This window comes from Poecilia latipinna, unplaced genomic scaffold (genome assembly GCF_001443285.1).
Source record: "Poecilia latipinna isolate Pla-1442-1.1 unplaced genomic scaffold, P_latipinna-1.0 Scaffold2632, whole genome shotgun sequence".
Taxonomy (NCBI): domain Eukaryota; kingdom Metazoa; phylum Chordata; class Actinopteri; order Cyprinodontiformes; family Poeciliidae; genus Poecilia; species Poecilia latipinna.
Genome location: NW_015115248.1, coordinates 1 through 12977, shown reverse-complemented (window position 1 = coordinate 12977; position 12977 = coordinate 1). Strand labels below are relative to the sequence as shown.

The 12977-nt window shown below is 39.8% G+C and overlaps 1 long non-coding RNA gene across 1 annotated transcript in view; it reads left to right on the top strand.

Annotated features, from left to right (window-relative positions):
* Window positions 1-12749, top strand: part of LOC106938578 (uncharacterized) — a 46972-nt gene extending 34223 nt beyond the window's left edge. Inside the window, exons 5-8 of the long non-coding RNA XR_001422655.1 lie at window positions 1557-1776; window positions 6994-7297; window positions 9055-9146; window positions 12660-12749. This is a non-coding gene — a long non-coding RNA (uncharacterized LOC106938578). The remainder of the gene's footprint in view (window positions 1-1556; window positions 1777-6993; window positions 7298-9054; window positions 9147-12659) is intronic.
* Window positions 12750-12977: the final 228 nt, after the last annotated feature.

Sequence of the window (12977 nt, the reverse complement as noted above, 5' to 3'; positions counted from 1 at the left end):
GTGTGTGTTGCAGCATACAGTGACAACACGCTTTTGCTTTGAAAAAAAAAAAGATAAAGTTCTATATATATATATATATATATATATATATATATATAAACACACTTATGGTGGTGGCACAGATATTTTGTATTGTTTTTATTACCAAAAACATTAAACTTGTATGTCGAGTAACTTTTTCCAGTGTTGTCTTTTTGTTACAACTTCCATAACTCTCTCTGCCACACCGGAAACGAAGATCTGGATCAAATCCTGAGTGATATTGATCCATCCTGGAGTGATTAGTGATTGGAGTTAACTGAACACTAGTCCTCCGTTCGTGTGCTTCCACCAGAAGAACTCTTTTTTTTGTCATTTCCGCCAGTAGTAAGATCTGGAAAAAAGTGTTTTAGACGTACAAACATACACTAGTTTTGGTACGTCTGGCATACAGGAGAGCGTAGCACCAAGGTGGCAGAGCTGGTTGATCTTTGGGTTATGACTTTGTTTACATATCTTCCTTTAATTGAACAATCCATGGACCTTTCAGCTGACCACCAATACTACATTCACTCCTGTTGCACATATCAAAAACACGAATGTCCTAAAACAAAGTTGATTACGTTGTACTGTGGCATACTTACCAGGCGATACTGGATTGATTTATAATTTCAGTTTGATTCTTTCACAACTTTGCCTTGTTTTATTCAGGCCTAAAAATACAGTGGAAAATGGAAACGCCTTAAGCTAAGTAAGCTTCTTGAAATATATCCAAATAATATCTTAGAAGCTGAACTGTGAGATTTTGTGCAATGATAAATAAAAGGCTTAAAATCACTGCAGAGAAAACAGAAGTGAAGATGGAAAATACTAGGGCTGTCAAAATGAATGCTTTAATTCACATTCTTTTAACGGTATAAATGTTTTGAACATGTTCCTGTGTTTTTTGGACATCATCTGTTCTGCAGTTTGGGTGTAATTTCCTTTTCTGTTTCAGCTGTTTCTCTATAGAGCCAATCTTCCGTTTCTTAAAAAGTAATCTGTGAAAACGTCTCCACTCTCCTCCACAGGAAGAACACAAAAATTAATTTACTGTTGTAGACAAAACAACGTAGCAAAGCATCATTTTACACGCAGCAATTCACGACTGAAGCAACAGAATTAAACTAAAAATTTAGTTTTTAGTTTAAAAACTAAATTTTTAGTTTTTAAACTAAAAATTTAGTTTAAAAACTAAACTAAACAACGATAAACACATAATCAAAGACAATTGATTTGTAACAAAAACATTTAACAATTAATTAATCTTGATTAGTTCACAGCAACCTTGTGATTCATCAGATTAAAATGTTATTATTGAACTACAAGCAGGAATACAGAGGCCTGTTTTAACCTTCTCTGGCCACAACTTAGACAGTTGTTCCAACTGAAGCCCCTACGGTGATAAAAGTCCTTCATGTCAAATGTGGTCACTTTGGAGTTCATCACAGACGAGAAGCTGCAGTAAAGTCACCATGCAACACCCGAAATCTGTCAGAAGCATCAACTCTGACTCTATGATGTGCTTTTGTCTGCAGATGTGAGATAAAAGACCTTCATGGTGCATAAAAGTCTATCCAGAGGCTGGCAGCCGAGGAGAATCCTGGGAAAGGTCAGAGATCTTGGCGTTGTCGTCCCCACGGCGGGGGTTTGGAGTATGGGGAGGGACAATAACTCCTTGAGGTTGGCGGTTTGTGAGTGGGTGGGAGAAAAGCCCGAGGAGCTGGATGGACTCTTCAGAAAGATGATGGAGAACAGGTATGACAGCAGCTCAGGTGAGAGAGCTGGGCGAACTGTTGACAAAACAAAACCGGCCGATGAGTTGGACACGAGGAATGCTGGGTTCAGTGTCGAGTGTTGGGAGTGTGTGTTGGCTGTGAGGGATCTGTCAGCGAGTCTCTCATCACACCAGCAGGACAGAAATGTTAAGAGCTGGTTAAGAGAGCTTCCTGCCCTTCAAACTCTGGAAAGCAGGAAAGTAATGTCCAGTTCTGGTCAGGAATCATGTTTACTCACAATCAGGGAGTTTTCAGTTCCTCCAGACATGACATCTTTATCAGGCATTCCTTTCACCTCATTTACTTTTGAGGAAACCAACAATAAAACCAATCAGAGAGACATTTTTTACAAACCATCATTCATTGACCGTGATTGGGACAAACTCCAAAGAGTTGTGATGAATAAAGGTCTGGTAGGAGTAAATAAAAAGCCTCAGACTTTATATGAGGAAATCTGGCAGCTAACATTTCTTGTTAAATCTGCTGTTGAGATGAAAGAAGTTGATTAACACTATTACAGCTGCTGGAGTTATTGCTTTAGTCAGTCAGCCTGCAAAAGGGCAGACCACTGGGAGTTAGTGCGATAAGCTACCGGACTACACAGAGCTGGACAGTGAATGGGCTCAGTGACGTCTAAAGCCAGTGCTGCCCTATCGCTTGGTCCTTATGGGAAACATGGTAACATTGATTAAAAATACCACATTTTCATAGTATTTACTTAAAAAAACTTCCATGGCAAATCCTCGTTGCAAAGAATACCAGTTGATTTCATATCAATATGCGCTTGTGTATATCAGATGTTCTCGTGTTTACACCATAGTTTCTTCAAAAGAAACTTTTCAGACAATCACTAATGGTTCATCACACCAGCCCTGTTTAATTCGCATTAATAAAACTCCAGTTTGGTTCGTTTGGGGAGGTGTGAACGCGCAGTCAAACTCCACAAAGTGAACTTTGAGACGTCTACAAATTTAGTTAAAATTAACTCTGTTGCAGTTTGAATGCATATGTGAACACCAAGCAGACTGGAGATCGCTCCAAAAGCAGGAAGCAGGGAATTCTGGGTAAATGCAACCAAAACAAACGCATGATTCCAGCACTGGTGGGAGAAATGGTTTGCAGTGTTTTGTCAAAGACAAAAGAAAAATCCTGATGATCCTCCATGTTTGTTTACATTTGTGAAGAAGGAAGTTGTGCTCCGTGTCTTCTTCAGAGGTTTTTGTGTTATTTTCTTCTGGTTCTTGCTTCAGCGCTCCCACAGGCGAGGAGGGGAACAGGTTGCTCAAAAGATTTGGGCCAATAGCTTGTCAGTCCAATCCACAAACAGACGAGTTATGTGAAAATAATTAATAGCTTTGTTCCACAGAGAAATGTGCAAATAGGTAAATCTTTGAATACTGAACCACAATAATATTTTTAAGTGTCTTTGTCTGAACTATGATTTAATCTGGAAATTATTTTACTGCAGAATGTGAAGTTTTAATTTTTTTTAATTTAATTTACTAAAATTCCTCCTTGATTTCAGTTCATTCTGCAGTAAAGCTGAAATGATCATCTTCCACACATGTCGTTAATTTTTCCTGAAACGGCAAAATCTTTCCAGGTATTTCATGCATTTACTTCTTTATGATGCATCTAGAAGTTAGTGAAAGAGACCTAACTGTCTGTTTCTGCAGAGGTTTTCAAATCAGACATTCTGTCAACAACCACAAATTCACTGCCTGTAAAAAGCTAGAGCGTACACTATGGCATGTCCACTCACATTAAGAAAATCCCCCTTGTTTTTTCCCCGGATCAAATCATAAAATCCCCATTCTTTCCTGACACGTAACTCCTCCTGACTGCTCACACAGTGATTCACACAGTCATTCTATTTTACTGTGACCTGTCTGGAGCCTCACGTTTCCAAGGTGGTTAAAACATGCAGGAAAACAATATATTTGCAAACATGAACTAACCCAGGGCTGACGAACCAGAAGGTGGAACAATGGAAGTAGAGAAAGGAGAAGAAATGCCGTTCACACGTCCCCAACTGTTCACAGATGCAACAATCTGCCAGTTTCACACATTCCTCTGGCCTGAGCGAACACTGCGCCGGTTCATAGCTGTGAAAACCGTCAGAGCTTCCCATTATCCGACGGCAGAGAAACCCCTCTGTGAGGTCCACAATGAACAACCTGTGTCACCAGATTCCTAACATTTATTGCGACTTCCTAAATTTCTGCTGAGAATGGGATTTGTATCGTTTCCATAGCAACGGAAGTGAAGATCCGTAGACCTGCTGGAGTTGATGATCAATGATGAAGTCATGATCATTTAAAGGGGATTTGCATTTAGCATGTATTTGTCCTACCATTTGGGTTTCTACTGCTTTTAAAAACACCCAGATGATTTTTGGCAATAAGTTAATGATTTTTGGTGTCTGGAAAATGAGCTGTTTCAAAAACCGTCAGAATGTAACGTCACTGTCCAGCAGTAGGCAATGCTCGTTACCTAGCAACCCCAGCAGAGTTCCACTCGTTACCTAGCAACCCCAGCAGAGTTTCACTCGTTGCCTAGCAACCCCGGCAGAGTTCTGCCTCGCTACCTAGCAACCCAAGCTGCCCCCCAGCATGTTTGGTCAGCTGGTTTTACTGCTGTACACGCTGTGCAATGGCTGCTGGAAAAGACAAGTGTTTTGTTGTTGATTTATCCTTTAGTTTGAGTTTCTGATCAGTAAATCTTGAGATTGCTTTTGCTGTGAACAGAAAAAAAAATCACAGAAAATTGAAATTTTTATTTTATGTTTCCAGTGAGTTCAGTATTTGTTTTAAAGTTGACCTATTATGCTTCCTTGAGCAAGTTAGGATCAGTCTGTCAGCGATTCAAAACATGTTCATAAAATTTTTTTGCACAAAATCATTCTTAGGGTAATGAGGTTTTAGCTGTTTTAGGGCCTCCTGTCACTTTACATCCAAATAGACTGAGTGTAAACTCATTTTTTGCATTCGTATGAGAAATTGGCAGCAAAAGGTGCAGAAGGAAGAACAAAATCAGATTTCTACAAGATGTGCTCCTTTATTTTAAAGTATTTGTGATAACTATCTGCAGATTTAGAAACATATAGAAGAATACACATGCACTGAATGTAAAACTGCTGCAGTAGAAGACAAAGCTTTCTTTATTCGTCATGAGTTGTAACGTTTTCTGCTGCTCTTCTGCTAAAAGGTCAGAGGTCGTCCTCTGCGCCTTCCCTCCTGCAGTCGTATTTTCATATTGGTTCTTGTTTAGATCTTTTAAATGTGTTTATAATTAATTTCCTTCCCAAGTTTCTCATGAAGGCACAAAGTTTGTAATGGGATCTCGAAGCGTGCTGCAGAAAACATCTGAAGTATTTCTGGCGCTGATAATTCCTGAACTGATTTACTGTCAGTGTGAGGGCGCGGGACTCAAAGTGCGGTTACCGTGAAAGCAATAAACTACAGTGAGCGAGGAGGAGCAGTTCGACCAGCAGAGAAACACCCCGAGGTGTTGGAGCTGCAGACGGAGCGAGCACGCCTCCATCCCGTCACTTAGAGTCCAGAAATCCTCCTTTTGGATTTAATTAAATCCTGATTCTGGTCTGGAAACGTCTCCCTCAGCAACAGATGAATCAACATGTCAGCGCAGGGACGTTATCACCGCCAGACTGAGTCAGTGCATGTGATGTGGGACAACTTGGTCCCATTTCTCACATTCTAACGCAGCCAGCGTGACTAAACGCCGTTTACGGTACAGTTTAAATAGAGTGCAGGAAGACGAAGGCTTTATGAAGTGAAAGCTTGTTAATGCTCCTCTGAGCAGCGCTGCTGTCCAGCATCAATCAACAGTGTACAGTATATAACCACAATTACAGCTCTGCCTTAAATCTGCCTGGTGATCCTCAGAGCCCTAGCATCCTGATAAAAACCGGTTTTCCCTTTTGAAAACTTTCCCTAAAATATGTTTGGCCAGAAAAAAAAAGTGTTCCCATAAATTTCTTCAGCATCATTCCCAACAGTCCAGCAGCTGTTTCTAATCTTTTCTGCACTCTATCTTATCAGACCAGTTTTTATCTGTCAAGTGAGGAAACTGCTACTTTTCCATGGAAAAGGAAGCACTAATCAGAAATTAGTGGTGGATTTCAGATTGCTAATGCTATTTCACTTTATTGTTCCATTTTAAAGGATTTTAGTTCAGAACAGGGTTTATGGTTGTGTTTTAAAGGTCAGTTTGAGTCCAGACTGAAAGCATATCCATTTTCAACACTAGTTACAAAAAAAGGGGGATATTAGTACTTCACTGAATTGAGTTTTTTTGTGGGGGGAAATCACTGCAGCTAAAATTAAATATTTCTTGGTTTTTATTTATATTATTAGCTTGTAGTGTTTTCTGCCATTTTTGTAGTTGCCTTGTTCTTTTTGCCAAACTTAGTCAGCTGAGGTTGTAGTCATTGTGCTATATAAATACACTTGGACTTTTAAGGTTCTGTTCATTAAGTCCAGGTTCGACTCATCAGAAATATTTTAAACTTTTATCTCGAGCTGATCATCTGCCCTTCATTGTATTTATTTGTTTTGTTTATTTTTAAGAATTTTTAAATAGCTGTTTAGCTTAATGCCTCCCCCAACTCATCGTCTGCTGCAGACAGATGAACAAGGATACAACTACACATCTTTGAAAAGCAGAAGTGGAACCTCCTGCACAACCAACAAGAATGATAAGTCAACAACAAAACACTCATCTTTTCTAGCAGCACACAATAGCGATAAAACCAGCTGACCAAACATGCTGGAGCTCAGCGTAGGTTGCTAGGTAACGTATGGAACTGTGCTGGGGTTGCTAGGTAACAGGCAGTGCTAGCTGAGTTGACTTTACTTTTAAAAAAAAAATCAATAACTTGTTGCCAAAAGAATTGCTAGATTTTTTTTTTTTTAGCACTTTCACTGTTTTTAGATGTAGTTGGAAACCAAATGGAAGCACAAAAATATGCAAAATGTGAATTTTGCATAATAGGTCCCCTTTAAATTAGTACCTGGAAAGAAAATGCTCAGAAAGGTTCCCACTTATGTACAAAATGTACGTTTCTTGGAACCAATGAAGGTTAAAATAAAATCCAGATTTTTTGAGTATATGTGACTCCATCATTAATATCCTCTCTTGTTAGCACACCTCATGGTTTTTTCTTTGTTGTTTCCAGAAAACCAGTGTAATCCTGACATTACATCGATGCCTTCAGCTGTCGTTGAGTGACGATAATCCTTGCGTGACAGCAACCTACCAAAGTTCATCTTTCAACGCCGTCTGCTCCTCAAAAATCTCACAAATCACACCTTCACACACAACCACGGCGCAGGAAGACAGATTGTGGGAGAACTGGAGCCTGAGCACCCAGGGGGCCCTTTGACGGCGACGGCTTTTCATCGGCTGGCGGTGGAGTCAGTTTATGGAGGAGCGGCACGGGATAACTAGGACAGCTAAAGAGGAGCGGCCCGGACAGGCAGGTGAGGCAGATTGGTGTGATATCAGAGGAATGGCTCCGGGGCTGGAAGTGTGTTTGGAGGAATGAAGACTTACAGAGCGAACAGATCCTTTCTTCTTCAAAGACTTCTGATCACACAGCTTCTCTCTCTCACACACACACAGGAGCGAGAACACACACCTCACAGTGGCATCCTCTAACTTTCTGTTCTTGATTCAAACACATAGTTTCCATGTAAACGCTCAGAGAATGTGTGTTTGCCAGGAGTCTTTGGAGAGAAGCTCTTCATCATAAAAACCACAGAGAACAAGCAACTTTCTGGAGAAGAACCACATCAGTCATCAAATTCTGAGAAAGCTTTTTAAATAAACATGCTTTTTGTGCTATTTAATATTAAAACTCTTTAATGTTTTAGCTTGATACAATCTTGGAATGCTCTTGACATCTGAATGCATGTTAACGTTATTTTTTCTTTACAAATTAATCCAACAGAATCAATCTACTGTGACTTCTAAAAGTATTTATACGCCTCCGTCTCACTCTACAAACAAAAACCTCAAAGGTATTTTATTGGGATTTTATGCAACAGACCAACACAAAGTGGCTTTTAATCGTCAAGTTGAAGGAAAGTGATTTGCAGTTTGTTTGTGTTCAAGTTTCTTACATCAGTACAACCAACAACCTTTCCATTTTTCTTTACAAAATGACCAAAATTCAGGCGAATAGGTCGGAAACAGTCTGTATTCAACTCGTGCCAATTCAATGCAGATATGGACTTTGACTGGGCCATTCAAACACAAAAAAAATGTTTTGAGTTAATTTCTTCTGTTCCAGTCTCAAACCTTCTGCAACTTCTAGGAGGTTTTTCTTCCCATTTCTGCAGGAAAAAATCATCCTCCCAGCATGCTGCTGCCACCACCGTGTCTTACAATTACCCTACAGGATGCAATAAGCGTGATTTTTTTTGGTTTGTTTTTTATTTTACTATATGCAACGATCCAATCGTAGATGCAGAACATTGAATGGTTTTAGCACATTCTTAAATAAAAGTCTCCCAGTTTGTTTTTTAATTTGGACACGATTAAAAAAAAGAGAGAAAATATATAAAATATTCAACTTGCCAGACAGAAAACTTTACAGCGACACACAATAAATATTTAAATGTAACATGATTCAAAATGGCTGGGTGCTCAATAGTTCAAAAATATTAAAAACCATAAAAACAATAAAATAAAATAATTGTAAAAGATTAAAAAAATACAATTAAACTATGCCAAATCAAATTTTGGACTCTTATGGCAACAAGAACAAAAGACAACAGAGAGAAACCAGAATTCATTCATTCTTATATTGCGGTTGGGGGCCGGACAAAATCAGTCCAGGGGCCGAAAATGGCCCCGGCACCCCATTTTGAACACCTGTGGTTTGTACACTATGAATATTGTCACGTTGCTGAAATAATGGCCTAAGACATTTTTTGCGAAAAGTGATTCTTTTCTTTTTTTTTACCTAAACCGTCTTTACTACATTGCCATATTGTCCAAACATTAAGTACCAGCATGGTAAAGTTTTGAAGCCACAGCAAGCTGTCGCTCTGCCTTTCCTCAGTTTGATGATGCCGAGTCCTCCACTGGTTTAAATTTAGCTTCCTGTGATATTCCTGCTTGCTCTCTGACGGACTTGTTTTTGTTCTCGGCGCTCGCGGACGGCCTGATTAATTTGCATCGAGAGCTTCTCAGCAGCTTGTTGTTGGTTCATAACAGCCGCTTCTTTTTTTAGGAATAATTAGGCGTCTGCTGCTCAGGAGATACGGCAGCGGCGCGCCTGTCAAAAGGTCAGCGAAGGACATGTTGGCGTACGGCTGGAAAAAGGTACGAAAGACTCACTGAGTGTGAGAGCGAAGATCTGCAAAAACACAAAATCTTACCAAGGATTTTGGTCTAGTTTCTAGTGCAAATATACTGCTACATTTGAACGTTTCAGCAAGATATAGAAGCCTGTTTTAAGTCAATAATTCCTTAATAATCTGGCAGATTATTTTATTTACACATAAGAAAGATATTATTGTTAAAAGTGAAATAATCTGCCAGTGGGCCTGTGACTTTTATCATCAATATTAAGGAATAATTGACTTACAACAGGCTCCAGTATCTAAGGTAGTTTTGTCTTATTTCAGGTGTGCTAACGTATTTGGACCGAAATACTCGGTAAGATTTTGTGTTTTTGCAGTGTAGAAGTCTTGATCTTACCAATGGAGAGTTATCCACCAGTCCCATGAATATTAAAAGGTGAGTTCACAAACAGAGCATGTTCTCACATGTCTGAGCTTCAACAGGACCTAATCCTGTGGGTTTAGGATTATTGCAACAGATTAAAAAAGATAAAAGAAATGTAACTGAGCTGCTACACTGCAAAAAAACACAAAATCTTACAAAGTATGTTGGTCCAGTTTCAAAACTAACTTACAAGTAAGTTTTCCACAATATGAGGGAGCTTGCTTTAGGTAAATAATTACTTAATATAGTTGCAAAAGTACTAGTTCCACTGGGAAATTATTTCACTCATTGCATGGGGAAAATGTCTTATAAGTGAATCTAGGAATTTTTCATCTGTATTCAAGAGTTATTGACTTAAAACAAGCTCCTATATCTTGATGAGAAGTTGCTTCTATGTTAATTTTTTCTTATTTTAAGTGAACGAAGACATTGGCAGTAGAACCTAGACTGGGATTTTGTGTTTTTGCAGTGAATTGATGCAGCTCTTCATGGGAAGAGCTGCCGTCTGTCCAACCTGCATATAAACTCACGGCTCTGAAGTCGTTTTTTTGGGGAAAACCAGTGACTTATGGCGGGACGTTGAATCTGCTGATTGGCTGAGGAACACGGAAAAGCTCCAGGTTCGAGGATTAGAGGTGGATGATAAATACACCCCATGAAAAAGAAAGTTTTTTAATGTTTACCTTCATCTGTGGATTCTTGATAAATGATCTTATAGAAGCTTGTTTTTGCAGGGCTTTGTGACATTCTACCTGCAGGGTTTTGGTTTCTGTATGAAGCACATTTTTTTACTTCACGGATTCATTTTTACCTTCTCAAGTAAATCCTGTAATGGAGTCCTTAAGCCTTGGCTTCTGGCTGCAGAATAATGTGATCTCATGATTTTAGGATCTCTTTAATGTAATTTATTGTTTGTGTCGATTTATGCATCTCATTATGCTGCATTCAGCTTCTCTTAAGGTTATATTTGTAAAATTTAATTTGCTTTTTGCACACCGTTATGTCAGATTATGGAGCAGTTTGCTTTACCGCAACATAAAAATCTTGTCCTGATTATTTCAGTCTTTGATTTATGAACGTCTGAATCTGGATATTAACAACTGTTTGCTTTGTTTTTAAATTAACTGTGTGACTCATTATGTTGGCGCTGGAACAGGCAGAAAACGAGGACAGACAAAGCAGACAGGTCAGCAGAAACTCAGAACGAGGAAAGTTTTTCATTTAATCAGCCCTGGATCATCCCTGCAGACGGGATTTGGTTATTTCCTGTTTGGTATGATATTTCAAATTTCCAATCTCGTTTGTCTTTTGTAATCTGGCTGCAAAGATAAGCGCTGAGGGATTTATGAAGACACACAAAGACAAACCCTTTATTGGTCTATGCTTGGCTATTAGCTGTGTTTCCATTACAGATGTGCGCAAAATTTTCTGATATTCAACAAACATCAAAAAAGACAGTTTTGAAACAGCTGCGTTTCTATTAAACTTGAATACGTTTGTTCACACGCAAGTCATTTAAAAACAAGCAGCGCCATTTTCCTCCTACAACTTCCTGTTTTGAACTTCATAATTTCTGCCAGTAGTAACATCCGGTTGTTGATCAGGTGACTCGTGTGATGAGAAAAGAGTGTTTCTATTGCAGTTTCGCAAATTTTGATACAATTGAAAAACCAACTCAGCCTAGAACCAAAAACTTTTTATCAGTTTTCTCTAAACTGACATGTTTCCTGTAAGTGAATTTATTTTTGTAATTCCAATTTGATGCCGTTTCCTCAAAGAGCGTTCTCTGTGCATCTCCCACTCTGCTCCTTCAGACTAGCTAGCAGCAATTAGCAAACACCTGGTGGAGCTTTGCATCTGCTGAGCTCATCATAGCAGCTACGTCTCAATGAAACGCTGATAAAAACGTTGTTAAAGGGTTAATGGAGGAGCCATGACTTCCTGAAGGTGGAGTTTCAGAAAGAGCAGGAGATTCTTAAAGAGACAGAGTCCTACTTTATGAAGTCCAATTTCTTTTAAGTCATATTTGATATCCATACATAGATGTCCCTTTAAAGGTGCTGAGCGACTGAATGCTGCTTCTCCATGTTTGGTTCACTTTGACTTATTTTAACCTGATCTCACAAATCTTTACCTCTCGGCTGTTTCACCTCCAAGTTCCTCTTCTCCATCCTTGTCGCTCGGTGTTTTTGGCAAACAGGTTCTGTGTGTGTGGGTGTGTGTGCGTGTGTGTGTGCACTTCGATTTCAGCTTCGATTGACTTTCTTCTGCACTTGTTTACCCAAACATGAACTGTAACGACGCGACGTGGCGGGCGGGTGAGCACAAAGGCTGACCTATGCAGACTGAATGCTAACGCGGGCGAAGGAACGCCGGGGCAAACGCGAAGACGAATACCCGGGAAGCACTTAAAAACGCAGCCAGAGCTGTTGACTCGCTGGTCCGTCTGGGACGAGAGCCGGAGCCGGAGGGACGGGGCTGAAAACGAAGCGCTCCGCCGCCGACCGCCTCGATCAATGAAGGGCACTTATGAGAAGAATGCGCGCTGCTTGGAGGGTCTGGCATGAATGCCCCAGCATTATTTTATTTTTAATCCAGCGTGTTTTCCCGTGGCGTCCTCCCTTCCAGCAGAGGAGTCTCGCTGGAATGTCCCTCCGCTTGACTTTTTTGCAAACAAGCTGCACAAACTGAGTTATTGAAATCCGCTGCAAGTGAAACATTTCTCCTAATGGTTTGTTGTGCAGCTCTGAAGGTGATGCTCAGGCTGTAATCAAAGAAGCATTGATGTTCTGCTCCAACACCTTGACGGGGAAAATGGGGCCTTTGTCCGAACCTCTTTGATTATTTCTCCTGCTAATGGCTGCACTTGTGTCAATAAAGTCTGATTATGGGTGTGTGGGTTTTTTTTTAGTTTTGTTTACTGAGCTGCACTTTCAGCAGTTGCCACCCATGACTATATTTGACTTCAGCTGAACAAAAATGTAACTGCCCACAAGATTCCCAGATAGTCTGGCAGCATTTAAGTTTGACCCCTGATCTCAGCGGGAGTGTTGGTAGGCTGTGGGAACAGAGGAGATGGTAAATTAGGGGTCTACCCTTTATCTGCAGGAATGGGCTTTCAGAGAGGAGGCGGCGGAGGAAGGAAAGTGTTAACAGGAAGATGAGGGACGGAAAGGAGAAAATAAACAAGAATATGGTGCACAGGTTTGTCATTTATTTTGGTTTTTCTCTTATATACACAGTCAACTATACGCCACATTTATTTTTAGTTCATAAGCAAGTTGAACCTCGACTTTTTATAGCCATCAGGAAACTGAAATTACCTGCAGAATTGGTTCATTTTATATAAAGTTTATGCTTTTCATTAGGATTAGGACTTTGGGAGGAATGGATGCTTAAGTTTTATCAATCAATCAATCAATCAAT